The sequence below is a fragment of the Rhagoletis pomonella genome, unplaced genomic scaffold (genome assembly GCF_013731165.1).
Source record: "Rhagoletis pomonella isolate Grant_MI unplaced genomic scaffold, Rhpom_1.0 Rhpom_scaffold_00006, whole genome shotgun sequence".
Taxonomy (NCBI): domain Eukaryota; kingdom Metazoa; phylum Arthropoda; class Insecta; order Diptera; family Tephritidae; genus Rhagoletis; species Rhagoletis pomonella.
The window spans coordinates 65474307-65486672 of NW_023458560.1; positions in this window are offsets into that span (position 1 = coordinate 65474307).

Genomic DNA, 12366 nt, shown 5'->3' on the forward strand with positions numbered 1-12366 from the left:
AAATTGGACAATAACCACGCCCACTTCCCATATAACGGTAATTTTCAGAAATACGAATACTGCGATATTTTAGTAACTACTGAAGATTATTCACTCAAAATTGATATTTACAATAAGTTTTAGACGAAAAATCAGAATATTATAAATTTTTGGAAAATGGGCGTAGCCACGCCCAGTTATGTTTACATGTGTATATCTTGGTAACCGCTGCACCAATTTCTTCCAAACTTGGCACAGTTGTTAACCTTGGTATAACATACGAAATGGCCGAAAATTTTTAAAATAGGACAATAATCCCATATAACGGTAATTTAGAGAAATACGAAATCTTCGATAAATCAGTAATTATTGAAGCTAATTTATTCAAAATTGATGCTTGCAACAATTCGTTACCAAGAAATACGTTTAGGATACAATTTTGAAAAATGGGCGTGGCACCGCCCACTTATAATCACATATATGTATCTCGGTAACCGTTCTACCAAACTCGGTGTGGTTATTGTACTTGCCACATAGAAGCAAAACGTTGAAACTTATTGAAATCGAACTAAAATTACGGCCGCTTTTCATATAACAGTAAATTTCAGATATGCTTGAAACTTCAATATTTCGAAATTCAAGGACGCTAATTTACTCAAAATGGATACACCTCGGTTTACCATGTAGCGGTAGCTTTCGGAAAGGTGAAAAACTTATATTTAATACTTGCGCCGGGTATTTAATGTTCGGCTCCGCCCGAACTTAGACTTTTTTACTTGTTTTTTATTTATTTATTTTTTATTTACATATTTTATTTTATTGTTTAAAAGGATATATATATATATTTGTTTTATTTCATTTAATTTATAGGAACTTTTTTTCTTTTAATAATTTTTTTAATTTTGTTTTGGCTAAATTTTCTTCTAATTTTTAAATTTTTTTGTTTAAAAAGAAAACAAAATATTTTTGAATTTAATTTAATTTTTAGAATTTTTGGTATCTATTTCTCCTTTTTTGATTTATTCGGTTTTCTTTTGTTAATTTCATTGACTTATAATATATAAGAAAAAATATAAATAGTATACAAGGAAAAATATATTTGGCTAATTGAATTAAATTTTTAGGGATTATTTTTATACCCGAGCGCACTTGTGCACAAGGGTATATTAATCTTGTTCACATAACGGTTGTTTGTAACAGCCAAAACGAATCGAGATAGATATAGACAAATGTATACATAAATGATCAGAATGAAAAAAGAAATCGATTAAGCCATGTCTGTCTGTCCGTCTGTCCGTCCGCCCGTGTACACGATAACTCGAGCAAAAATTGAGATATCTCAACGAAATTTGGTATGTAGGTTTCTGTTAATCCAAGGTAGGTTGGTATTGAAAATGGGCGAAATCGGAAAATAACCACGCCCACTTCCCATATAACGGTAATTTCCAGAAATACGAAAACTGCGATATTTTAGTAACTACTGAAGATAATTCACTCAAAATTGATACTTACAATAACTTTTAGACGAAAAATAAGAATATTGTAAATTTTTGGAAAATGGGCGTAGCCACGCCCACTTATGGTTACGTGTGTATATCTTGGTAACCGCTGCACAAATTTCTTCCAAACTTGGCACAGTTGTTGGTCTTCGCACAACATACCAAATGGCCGAAAATTTTTAAAATCGCTCAATAACCACGCCCACCTCCCATATAACGGCAATTTAGAGAAATACATAATCTTCGATAAATCAGTAAATATTGAAGCTAATTTATTCAAAATTGATGCTTGCAACAATTCTTTACCAGTAAATACGTTTATGGTAAAATTTTGAAAAATGGGCGTGGCACCGCCCACTTATGATCACATATAAGTATATCGGTAACCGTTCTACCAATTTGTACCAAACTCGGTGTGGTTATTGTGCTTGCCACATATAAGCAAAACGTTGAAAATTATTGAAATCGGACTAAAATAACGGCCGCTTCTCATATCACGGTAAATTTCAGAAATGCTTGAAACTTCAATATTTCGAAATTGAAGGACGCTAATATACTCAAAATTGATACACCCCGGCTTACCATCTAGCGGAAGGTTTCGGAAAGGTGAAAAAACATATATTTAATACTTGCGCCGGGTATTTAATGTTCGGCTCCGCCCGAACTTAGACTTTCTTACTTGTTTTATTTATTTTTGGTTCATTTTTTAATTTTCTAGATTTTATTGTCCTAAAAGGAAAAACCATTTTTTTATTTTAATTACGTTTTTAGAAACTTTTTTTTTATTTAATTTAGTTTTATTGTATTAATCTCATTTTCTTGTAATTTTTATATATTACTGTTTGGAAAAGAAAAAAAAAATTTGCTTATATCATTTAATTTTAAGGATCTTATATATAATTCTTTTAACTTTCTTTTTTTAGCTTTGATTTAATTTTATGTCAGTTTTAAGATTTTGTTTTAAAAATAAAAATACATTTTTCTAATTTTAAGTATTTAATTTTTAGGTACTGGTTTCTTCTTCTTTGATTAAATTTTTTTTTTTATTTTATTTTCAAATTTTATTGTTTTAAAAAGAAAAATATTTTTTTTTCATTTCATTTTTTAATATTTAGAAACCTTTCTACTTATCTTTGCTTTATTTTCATATTAAACATTTTTATTTTTATTTTTTAATTTAATACTCTTTTATTTATTAGTTTTTAGTATTTCAAAATGAAAAATATGCATATTTATTTTATTTTAATATATTTTTTTTTTAATTTATTGTTAAAAGGCTTAAGCATAACGCCAAGACCTCCTCGTTAGCAGATCTTTCAATTAGTCTTTCGAGCAATAGTAAAGATTTTTCAAGATCGTTGGCAGAATTGACAATTGTCTTACGAAAGACAGTTACCAGAATTGCCCTGTAAATTGTATGGTCCTTTGCCTTTCCGCCATTGTCGACTAACTGTATGCTGTTGGTCAACTTGCTTCTTCGGCTTTTAGCACCTCGAACTCATCGGCAAGTTTCATAAGCTCTTTATTGTTTTGGAATTCTCGTATTTAATTCTAGTTTCGCTTAAGATGGTATTATTTCCTTAGCATAGAATGTTGAATATTAATCATTTGCAGGACTATAACGAAATTCCTTGGCTTTCTCTCTACTGTGCTGCTTCCGCTGGCGTATATCTGTATCCAGCTGGTTTACGGATTGCCGGCGTAGAACGAACCGATATAACTCAATGCGAAATTCTGACCATGGACGAACATGTAGTTTTCGGATGCGGTACCACTAAAGAGGTTCACCGCGAGCCACTTCTCGAAGAAATCGGAGTCACTGTTTTACGGGGTTGCGATTGCGTTCCGGGCGCTTTTATAAACATTCAAGAGCAAACGCCTTGCGGACAAACGGTTGCTTTCACTTCTTCATTCAGATAAAAATCGCCTCAAAATAAATTGTACGTCTGGGTACTGAATTGGAGTCTCCTTTTCCACATATTTTACTCTGTTATAAACCTGCAACCTCTTAAAAGTTGGCTTGCGTGATAGCATATTTTGTTTTAAATGTGATTGAAATTATTACTAAACAAGATAGCAAGAAGATGACCGGATGTATATCACATTTTAAGAAGTTAAGATAAGATCTTCTTAGAAATCGTTATACATCTGATAACCTTTTTTTTTTGGTCTCTTACAATTCATAGCCATGTAATCTCATAAATTGCGTAACCATAAATAAGCATTAAGTATTTGCCCCTAATAGCAGCGATATTAAATTAAACTTGCAGATCCTAAGATTTGATCACAGCCATAACCCAAATTAGTAACTACAAATATTATTTACAACAAACCACTTGTACTTCTGCAAGCTTTAGCACCAAAGTGGGTATACAACAGAGCATGCAAATATGCGAGTAAACCGCGTGAAGCATACATGATTGCGAGCAGGCTTCCTGCATGCCTTCTAAGCATGAGTCACTCAAATAATATTTTACTATTTTCAGCAGACAGCAACAAATTGTTTTACTTTTTAAATGGACTGCAACAAATAAGTATTTAGTCTTGTGACGAAGTTATGGCTCAAGTAGCAATAAGGAAAAACAGCTCCATACAAGTGCGCTCATAAAATGCTAGGGAAATGTATGTAGCATGCAACTTGTATCAGCCATACAGCCAACAATGTTGCACACACCGAATGCCAAGTGCGGATAATTTCATACTAATTAACGTTCTTCTTACAGTTACCAATAGCCTAGACATTAGTCTAGTGCCATGGACTGCTGACAGCTAACTGCCGCCTGCCGACTGTCGTTTGCTTGTTAAAATTTCAATTGACTTCTAAGTGCTTCTGCCCATAAACTAGCGGCGTTGTTGTCAATCGCCAGCAAATATGAATTGTGGTCTGTCGGTTTTCATTTTTTGTTGTTAAGTTATTACTTCCAGCCTAATACACTTAAGGCCATGTAGCTGGAGCGAAATTTTTAACGATGCCGCCAACAGTCGACTTCTGCAACAATAATGCTCACCAATATATGTATACACAAATTGTGTTAAGCTTGTTGCTAACTTGCTTCCTTGTTTTCCTTTTGCACATGTTATTCTCCAATCTTCAAATCTCTGTGCTTCTTTATGCGGCTGTTGTAAGTTCTAGGCTGTAGGTTGCCACAATCTACAAATCAGACGCTGCACTTGTATCTACTATTAAAGCTTTGCAGCAGCATGTTGCCCAACTTGTCATAAGTGTTTAAGTGATCCCTTTATTTCTATTTCAATTGAGTTATTTACCTACAACTAGCTTTTGCTCGTCACACAGTTAATTAAAAACCAGTAATTGTGATGTGATGTACTCGCTACTGCTAGTACTGTTATTTTTGTATTTCCTGGACGAATGCGCTATTTCATGCTGTCGCTAAAATGTTGAAAGAAACTGTACTATCAGACCTCTTCAAAAAACCCTACGATTTGAAATCGTTGAGATTTGCAAAATAAAGGTAATACATATAATTCAAGCTAAAACCGCTTTTAACACATCATTTTATTTAGAAATCTCCAAAACAGGGTTTTTTAAATCGCACCGATTTAAAATCGTACGAGTTTGTTCGGCGAGTAAATATAAAGACTTAAGAAGCGAACTTGTCAATGGTTTCAACTTAGCTTAAATGTCTTCTAAATTATCTAGTAAGTTTTAAAACTGTATTACGGCTTAATAATTTCACTTATATATAAACAAAAAATATTCGAAAAATTAATAATTTTGAAAGCATTAAAATTTTTAATGGACCAGACCTTGCAAGTCTAACCCGAGCCAGACTAGTGTTTATATGCAAAATAATAGGGAGCATTTCTACTTTAAGATCCCGTAAGCATTTCTTGCACAGGTCTGTACGAAGTTCTAATTTTCTTCAGTAAACATGGCATGCATCCGAAGAGAGTGGCTTAAGGCAAAAATATGATAATGCTGTAATGAAACATATTTTAGATAAAGTGGAAAGAGACATTGAAAGTACCCCAATTTTGTGCTTAAAAGCACTAGAAACATTGCAAGAAAATTTATCCTATTTAAATATACCTACACAAAAAGTCACGATATAAGCATCGGCTTATAAGCATTTCAACCATAAAAGTACCAAAAAATGTGTCATTATCCCGCTTATAAGCAATCAAAATAATTTTTTATTTTGAAATTCCTTTATGAACCACTTGCGCTGGTTTTTGATCTTATTGCACATTTATTTTTGTAAGTTATATCTTAATTTACCCCTTTTTTTGATTGAAAATTTGTTATTTAATAGTGGTCATTACAAGAACCACAATTTAAAGATGAGCTGGCGGATTACTATTACTTTTTTTAAATAAATGCTAAAGTGTAAGTTCTGTTAATGAATACTGAAAAGATAATAATTTAAATATACTAATGATGAACGGCTGGCACTCTTCTACGGGCAAACTTCAGCGGACCACGTACATTTATGGTCCAAAAAAATTTTATTGGTGGATGCATTGTTCTTCGAAAATTTCAACATCACACGTGCAATTGAAAAATGGCACAGTGCGCGACGATGCTCTAATTTTTTTATGTATTTATTTTTTTTTGCATTCATATTTTTTTTAAATTTGCTTTAGTTTGTATATTATTTTTTTTAGGTTTTTTTTTTCAAATGACCCGGCGAACTTCGTCACGCCAAAAATAAATTTGTTTTATTGAAATATTTGAGTCCAACACCTTCACCAACAATTCACGCTCGCGTTTTCCAGTCGCATATTTATATGCCAGTGTTAAGGTTCGATGGTCATCATAAGGCAAATATACATTGTCGCCTTAAATAACCCAACGAAAGTGTTATGTCGGTGAAGAATTTCTGGAAGCAATTTGGAAATGGGTAAGAATTGTTCGCCATAAAATTGAAGTGAAAAACTTCAATCGTAGTGAAAACGGCAACACTGCACCCGAGTAAGAAAAACATTGACCACTTTTATTTTCAAGATAGTAGCGATTACCGAGCCATCAGAGTTCGGGATATAAAGTTTCCCATTCCCTGTATTTAGCTTTATAGTATTAAAATGAATAAATAGATCCCCATGCAAAAAATCATCAGTATATCGAAATTTGACTGTGCTGTTTTTAATTGACATTTATTTTTTGTTAATTTTAATCACTTGCTTTTGTTGATAGGCACAGCTAGCACATTTTTTTAACTCGCCGTGCCGTTTTATTAAAGTCAGTGTTTTTAGAATTAATTGTACATTACTTTTTTCAATTTTATTACTCATCTAAAAGTAGCTATTATTAACAAGTGCCAGATTTGATTTTTTATGAAATATTTGCATTTTTCTAAACTATTTTACATTTACGTTTATTTATTTTTCATATCCCTAACCGTGACATTATTTCCCAGATGTTTAAATAATATAATTGTGTGTTTATTATGTGTTTTAAAAAATTTGCCAGTTAGGCTCATTGCGCCCGAAATTGACAGTCAGCATATTACGCCTGATGAAGGGTTAAATATTTTATACAATTCATATTCTTTTTCTCTAAGAAAAGTTCTCTTTAAAATCTTTAAATCCTACTTACCCTGCCATGTGTAAAAGATTCTTATAAAGCAAAAAAAAATGCCAGCTAGAAAATGCACGTTTTTTACGTACAGTAGCAAAATAAACAATATCTAGTCAAAACAAATTCAATACTTCAATATTCAAGAGAAAAAAATTATCAAAGTCTCTGTCATACAAGCTCTTGTAGTACCAAGCAAAAGCAAAGAAAAGATTTGTAAAACATAAAAGACGAAGAGTACGCGGTTGGTTGCCAATTGATTTGTTTGCACATTCTGTATGCCTCTTTTCCAGCTGCTAATATCTGTTAGCAATCAACAAACTCATTAGAATCATAGCAGTCATTGACAGTTAACGACAACGGATGTACGGCAGCTACGCAAGCGGTCAATGTGGCAGCGTGGCTGACAACCAGTAGCTATGATTGCTATCTCTACAAATATTTACCTACACGCACCAGCCACAACAAACAGTTTGCTTAGCTCTCATTGCTACCAAATGAACCGAGTGGCCAGCTTAGTGAACTATTTTACGTGCGCGTAACTGAACTTCTTCTTTAGCTTATTTTAATTCGTTTGCTTTATCAGCTAATAGTAAAGCTGTGTTTAACTACTACTTATCGGTGTAAGTAAATAAGTAGTTATATGAATTTCATATTCAATAAGCTGAGATGTGCTGCAGCTGTTTACACAAACAAGTAGTGGCTGTACTCGCATCTGCCAATAATTTTTCCTTCGATTCTTCCTCCTCAACACTTGGGGTTTGTCAACACTATCGGTAAATAATCAACAGTTCAATTGACTGTCCCTGCTTTGCACATCATTTGCATTTCTCGTTGCACATCGCCAGCATTTTGTACTCGACTAAGAAGAGCGATAGTCTAGCGGCGCTTGTTGACTGTTAGCCCACTCCCATTCACCGACAGTAGCAGTCGCGTGGCTTACAAATGGACCAATGACAGCTGCTGCAGTTCTTATTTTCTTTTCCTCATTTTTTTGTTTCTGGAAATTAGAATTTCCACAGGTAATCCAGCTTACAAGTACCACTTGCAACTCAAATCTTCGTTGGCCTTTTGTCCACCTACCTCACTTGACTCATCTCCGATTGCTAACAAGCTTTAATGAGTTACGTTTGCTTTGGTGTTATCTACTTCATTTTATCGCCTCATTGCCTGCCAGTACTCTGCGCAGTGGCACATAGCCACCGAGTGGCCTAGCTACTTACTTTGCAACCTTAGATATTAATTTACTTGGCAGCTCATTTGTTGATTAAGTTTTATTTAATGGACAGCCGTATAACGGCTTATCTGCAGTAACTTTGTTACCTTGCAATGTTGTTATCGATGGGTTGATTAATTCTGCACTTTGAGATGGATTTTTTAAGCTAATCTTTATAGATTCTTAAAGAACACCATCAATCAATTGCCGCTAAATGTTTTCTCTGAAGTCAGTTCCAGATATCTATTGGACCCTTAGCTGTTCAGTGTAAGTAATAAAACGTGCTTTGATAACCTAATATATCGATGTTATGATTTAGCACAGCAGTATATTTGGATACTACTTGGAATGGATGGCTTCCAGACGGCATGCAGTAATGGACTGGTTCAATGAAGCCGGGCCAATAATAGACTCTTTATGATTGAACAGCTTTGCAGGTATCTCAAGCGCAATCTGGCTATGTCAGGTTATATCCCGGATAAATCAAAACTCTAGGTGTGAAAAACACTTGTTTTATAAACGAACACTGCGTCCAGAGGTTCTTTGAGACATTGGCTCCACTAACTACCGCATACCAAAGTATTGCTGGACACAAAAGTACTTAGTATTTATAGCTTCACTAAATACTGGATACAACACCACTTAGAAGTTATGACTTGATTAAATACTAAATACTTGACATATACTTAGTGAAAAAATAAAGTATTTCGGGATTTTCGAGACTAAGTAATTCAGACTAATTCAAGATTTTCGAGAATATTTCGAAATTTTCGAGATTGCTGTGGTCTGTTTAGGATTTTCGTAACTAAATCCAGACTCAGAGACTACCTTGGTATTTTCTGGGCTACTTCGGAAATTTTGGAACTATTTCAGGATTTTCGATATTCTAGCGACTATTTCGGGATTTTCAAGACTACTTCGAGATTTTAAGATCGATAATTATGTGAACAAAAATACCGATAAATTTATCGATAAAAATAAAGATACATTTATAGATAAAAATTTTAATAGATAGATCAATAATAGCATCGATAAATATATAGTATGTATAATTATAGCGATAACAATATCGAAGAACATATAGATGACAATATCGTTAATAACAATATCGATAAATATAGCGATAACAAAATTGATAAATGTATCGATAACAACATCCATAAATGTATCGACAATAAAATCATTAAATATATCGACCGAAGTCAGTTGAGGTGAGCATAAGATAAGTTATCAATTTTTGAAATTTCTCCTAATTCATTATGTATATAACTAGTGTGAAAGTATTTAACCATCGATAAATACATCGGTAGTTAGGTGAAAGTATTTTACATCTCCAAAATACCTGACTTTGAACCGGTGTTTAGCGCCTGTAAATACTTTCAGTTTTTGTAGTTTAATATTTAGCTAGCAGCTCCTATATTCCTCAGGTTTTTATTTCAATATTTAGCTGACCCTAATTACTAAGTATTTACTTTTATCCATAACATTCCAGACATTAATAGATAATGAAAGAGAAAATACTATATTCAAGGCTCTTCACGTAGACTCTCATTTATTTTCATTGATTTTATAAGTGGCAGCAGGATTTAATAATGAGAGGTTTTGTAAGTACGACTAAACCACTCTACGCTCCGAGCTCTAAATCAACAAGTAAGAAAGTTTAAGTTCGGGCGGAGCCGAACATTAAATACCCGGCGCAAATATTAAATATAGGTTTTCCACCTTTCCGAAAGCTACCGCTACATCGTAATCCGGGGTTTATCAATTTTGGGTAAACTAGCGTCCTTAAATTTCGAAATATTGAAGTTTCAAGCATTTCTAAAATTTACCGTTATATGAAAAGCGGTAATTTTAGTCCGATTTCAATAATTTTGAACGTTTTGCTTTTATGTGGCAAGCACAATAAAAATACCAAGTTTGGTACAAATTAGTTGAACGGTTACCGAGATACATATATGTGACCATAAGTGGGCGGGGCCACGCCCATTTTCCAAAATTTTATCATAAACGTATTTCTTGGTAAAGAATTTCTGCAAGCATCAATTTAGAATAAATTAGCTTTAATATTTACCGCTTTATCGAAGATTTCGTATTTCTCTAAATTACCGTTATATGGGATGTGGGCGTGGTTATTGTCCGATTTTAAAAATTTTCGGCCATTTGGTATGATGTACCAAAGCCAACAATTGTGCCAAGTTTGGAAGAAATCGGTGGAGCGGTTGCCAAGATATACACATGTAACCATAAATGGGCGTGGCTACGCCCATTTTCCAAAAATTTAAAATATTCTCATTTTTTGTCTAAAAATTATTCTAATTATCAATTTTGAGTGAATTATCTTCAGTATTTACTAAAATATCGCAGTTTTCGTATTTCTGAAAATTACCGTTATATGGGAGGTAGGCGTGGTTATTGTCCGATTTTGCCCATTTTCAATACCATCCGTCCTACGGCCGAAAGAAGTACACGTACCAAGTTTCGTTACGATATCTTAATTTTTACTCGAGTTATCGTGTGCACAGACGGACGGACCGACGGACGGACGGACAGACAGTCACCGCTTAATCGATTTCTCTTTTTATCCTGATCATTTATGTATACATTTGTCTATATCTATCTCGATTCGTTTTGCCTGTTACAAACAACCGTCATGTGAACAAAGTTATAATACCCTTGTGCACAAGTGCGCTCGGGTATAAAAACAGTAATATTTCTCTTCCAAATTTCTTTGAAAACTTTAGGAACATTTTTAAATATTTATTAGTGAACTTTTCACATTTTAATTTTGAAGAAATTATTGTTCATCACCTGTTGACGAAAACAATGATCCAGTTGGTTCACAAAATTCCAATATAAGCTAAAGAGACGAAATGCCCTTAAATACCGAATAGTTGTATATTTCGGCATTCGTTGAGGAAGTATTGATTCTGCTAAGTCGCTTCTTTCACTTTCCACATTCTTCCTACCCATCCTAGCTAACTCTCCCAGCATTCAGCTTTTATACCTTGGCAGCCTGTACTAATTTCGCCAATAGCAGCAATATAGAGAGCAAGTGATGCCTCAATGCTATCCTTTCACCGCAGCTTTCTATTTAGAATTAATACTAATTACATTACGCAATACTTAAGAGATTGGGCCCTTCACACAAGGTCACTTCCTGGCTCTTTTAAACCTTAGTTCAGCACATTTTGTTTTATGGAATGCACTGGAAATGGCTACGTTCATAGGTAGACTGGAGCGAGCGCAATGAGCGGCCCTAATTGTAAACACTTTGGCCTTTAACGTCGATATTGCAGGGTAAATCAGCAGCAGTACCGCCAGAAAAAAGAGAGAGTGGCAGCACCCTTGTCTACCTGTGGAGTTCTCTTGGAAATATGAGGCTGGGATCAACTTGTAGTCGGGTCTCTCGATTCTGGTATCTGTAGTAGCTCTGCATGAACCTTAGGCGCTTAGCAAGTTAAGAGACCTTTATTTGGGTCTGCATAGCTTTAAAAATTTTAATTGACACTTACTCGAACGCCCTGTGTACTTTTAGGCACATTTTTTATGTCTCACTATGTGCCCTGAATACCACAATATAATTTATATCTTCCCCAACCTTACACTCTCTGTCAAATACAGACCTTATTGAAGACCTTCAGAAATGTGCTAAAATCGATGCACTCCTAAGTCTGGGAAATGATGCAGTCAACTCAATCTTCTCCCATTTTTGTGCTGGTATCTATTTCACTACTAAAAATGCACTCCAACTGCGTCGATTCATTAAAAACCAAACGAATTGCTCAATAACAAACAGCGTCAGACTTAAAAAAAATACCAGTTTCCTAATACCACTTCATCACAACAGCTTGTAAGCGACTTAGCTAACTTCAATGAACGTCCTCAACTCCAATCACTTCTTTTATAACACTTTTTATCACTTATCCCAGACATTTGCCCTCATGCTGCTGACATGGTATTCACCTATATATGCAATCATGTTTATACACAAGTGTTTTTGTATGCATTTGTTTGCTTTGGATGCATTTTGTAAAAGTCGTAGCTGTCGTCTATTTATGTGATTTTAATGTAGAGAAAAATACATTTTTCCGTGTCTCTACAAATGTTTATTGCGACAGCCTTCATTAGCTTTCGCT